Below are 3,998 nucleotides of genomic sequence, written 5' to 3' on the forward strand. Positions count from 1 at the left end.
GTTTCAGAAATGGAAAATCATGTGTTACTAATCTGTTGAGCTACTATGACAGAGTAACAAACACAATACAGGAAAGAGAAGGATGGGTGGACAGTATCTATTTAGATTTCAAGAAAGCTTTTGACACAGTACCACACCAAAGACTTTTATGGAAACTGTACCATCAAGGAGGAATTCGAGGCAATCTGTTTCGTTGGATGCAAGATTTTCTCATAAAAAGAGAAATGAGAACAATACTAAGAGGAAACTACTCATCATGAAAAGAAGTGACTAGTGGAGTACCACAGGGTTCAGTGCTGGCACCAATCATGTTTTTAGTGTATATAAATGATATAAACAGTAACACTGGAAATGAGAGCTATCTGAATATACAAAGGAGAATTACTAACACAGACTCTTGTAAAGAGCTACAAGAAGAATTAAATAAACTTCATGAATGGAGTAATACATGGCAAATGGAATTCAATGTGGACAAGTGTCATGTAATCAAGTTTGGTAAAAGTGGAAAAAGAAATGATTGGGATTATAAGTTAGGAAATAAAACCCTATACACATCAGAAAGAGAGAAGGACCTAGGTGTGATTATCAATAACAGACTATCTCCGGCTGACCGCATCAGCAAGAAGGTACGGAACATGTATACACTGCTTGCAAATATGAGAACAGCATTCACATACATAAATGAAGACATGCTAAGAAGGATAATAACATCATTCATTAGACCAACCCTGGAATATGCATCAGTAGTCTGGAGTCCTCATCTCAAAAAACACATAGACAAGATTGAAAAAGTTCAAAGGGCCGCTACAAGATGGATACCAAGCTTAAGGGACCTAAGCTACGAAGAAAGACTAAATAAGCTGAATCTACCAACACTACAGGAGAGAAGGAAAAGAGGTGATATGATAATGCTATATAAGTGCATATCAGGGAAGGAGAAAATAGACATAAATGATTACTTAACATATGGAGAAGCATCAGCAAGAGGACACTGCAAAAAACTGCATAAGAAGAGAGGTGATAAAGACGTAAGGAAATTCAGTTTCCCAAACAGAGCAATTGATCAATGGAATGCACTACCGAATGAAATAGTGTGTGCCAAAACAATTCACAAATTTAAGGATATGTACGATAAATATGGTTTAAGACACAGGACAGTACGAGCTTGACTCATTCCTGTAATGATACAATTAGGTAAGAACAATTAGGTAAGAACACACACACACACACACACACACACACACACACACACACACACACACACACACACACACAATCGCCCATGCCTATACTCTTACTTTCAATTTCACCCACACCATCCTTGCACCACCTGATCCATACTCACTTATATTCTCCAGTCATCTCTTGCACACAACAATACACACACCCTCCTTTGCCCTCTCCTTCTCACCTACCCCCCCATATATACCCTCAAGCACCTGGACAATCTCTCTCGTTCATCTCATCATTTGGACCCCTTACATTCCATGTTGGAATCCGTACCATGTACAGCCGTCCACACTGCCGCGAGGTACACCACAGAGCGGTGGCAACGCTGGGGAGACATAGTAAAGAAGCAAGTGAAACGCTTCGAAACCCTCCCCCCGATTGAAGCACAGGTGCGCGCTGTTTATCTGCATGGTGTAAAAATGCTGAATAGCAATATTATCTGTGATAATAAACACTTAAGACTGAATATTTGTATTGAATGACCTCTTACATCACTCGTAACTCGTACGATATGTGGATTATGCCTCCCATTCCCATCTCTCCCTCCCACCAATGACTGCATCGAATGAAGTTCGAAAACTTGAGGTTCCGGGTTACCGTCTTGGCCAGCGTTGCCAACGTTCTGTGATGTACCTCGCGACAGTGTGGACGGCTGTATTTTGAACGGTCCTAGGTCGTCACCTGTTGATCAGTCCTGGTACGAGGCATTTTGATTGTATTTTTAGTTAGTTGATTTCTGGGCTGGGACAATAACTCTCCACCAACCCACTTATTGACACGTAGGGAACACGTATTAGTTGGTTATAAGGTTACCATCCTGAGAATTAAATGATTTCCCTTCTTAGAAGAAATCATTTGGCTTGTCACTCAGTACTGAGTCACTCTAGAGCAGCACTACACTTAGTGAGTAGAAAGTGGGCGGCAGTGACCACACTCCTGTTTATACGGGACAATATGGGATTAGATGGTGGTGATGATGATGATGATAACATTACATATACTAATGAAAGAAAAGCATTCGGGGGCCGAATGCTATTCACCCGCCAGAATATGCTATTGGCCAAGTCCAAGATTTTAGCCATATCTTGACACTATAAAGGTTTCATGCTGATAGTTCAAGCCATTCATGAGATAAAATAGTGCTAATGACGGGCGATAAAAACTAGTTGACCTTTGGCAGCCATTTTGGTGACCTTGTCCTTGACCCCAAGTGCCCATTTTCGAACTCGTCCAAGATTTTGGCTATATCTTGATAACCTGAAGGGTTTATTTTGACATCTCAAGCCTTTCATGGGATGTAATGGGCACACACACACACACACACACACACACACACACACACACACACACACACACACACACACAGGTGGGCATAAACATAATCGCTCCACCATGTAAAGGCAGGGCGAAAATAATACACAAGGACACCCACAGAGTGCAACACTTGCGCCCACCTACTGATTTCTAGGGAGAATATCTGACTTTATTCTGAGACATTTTCCATCAACAGATGGCATTATCTACTTCGAACTATAATGATAAGTATCTCGCAATTCGCCTGGAGTCTTATCCCAGGAAACAGCTCCCCCTAGAGCTGACAGGCCACTCCCTCCACCCATGGGGATGCAATATAGCCAGACCTATTACAGCCTTTTCAGTCAAGACATGCTGTGATGTTGATCCCACCACAGCCATCAAGGTAGCCTCGAACATCATCCCTAACCCAGCTATGATAACTTTTCCTGCTCATCACAGCAGGTAGGTTTGAAAAACATGGAAATATTCACACTATTTACACCAACGATATTACAGTGAAAGAAGAGGAAAGAGAGCAAGGGGAAGAGGAAAACCCTGGCAGAATTTATAATGCTGGCGGCAGGGAAAGAAGGCCAAATAAAGAGGCCATTATGACCCAACCACTGGCCTCAAAACTCTCCCACTATGGGAAGGGTTAGGAATCTGTGTGATTTGACATAGTAACTTCATGAGGTGACACACAGGTAAAACTCCAGTTAAAAATGCAATGTCAACACAGGCCAGATTCTAAACCGTTACAGAACTACAGGTAATGATGACCAAATGGGTAAACTATGAGGTAGATCATTTGGCCCAGTGCGTGTGTATGCCCCGACAGAGGATCGAGTGGCAAGAGTGAAAGATGAGTTTTGGGCGAGAGTAGAAGCGTGTATGGACAAGTTTGAGAGGAGCGAGAGAGTGCTGTTGATTGGAGACATGAATGGCAAAGTTGGAAATTACGAGTGGATGGAGTGGTTGGTCAGTGGGGTGTGCCAGCTGACGTAGAAGGGAATGCAAGTGCTTTGGTGGACATCTGTGCTTGTAACGGGTTGGCAATAGCCAACACCTACTTTCGTCATAAGATGATCCACCGGTATACATGGAGAGTAATGAGGAGGATGGATAGTGAACTTGTTGAACGAAAGGCAATGATAGACTACGTGTGTGTGGATGAGCGAATGAGAAGACAAGTGTTGGATGCAAGAGTGTGGAGAGGGTGGGGGAATGGAGTCTCGGACCATCACTTAGTGATGGCCAAGGTAGAGATGTAAAGAAAGTGGTTGAGGAGACGAAGGGGAAGACAAGAGGAAGCAGCTCCTGTAAGAAGAGTGGAGAAATTGCAAGATAGTAAGAAAATGACAGCGTATAAGAGCATAGTGGAGGAAAGATTGGGAAGGTATGAGCTACAGATGGAAGGGGTGGAAGAAGTATGTAAGATATTCACGAAAGAGATGGGCGTAGCGTGTGAGGCG

Source organism: Coenobita brevimanus, chromosome 17 (genome assembly GCF_032717465.1).
Source record: "Coenobita brevimanus isolate Jiangsu-jjx chromosome 17, ASM3271746v2, whole genome shotgun sequence".
Taxonomy (NCBI): domain Eukaryota; kingdom Metazoa; phylum Arthropoda; class Malacostraca; order Decapoda; family Coenobitidae; genus Coenobita; species Coenobita brevimanus.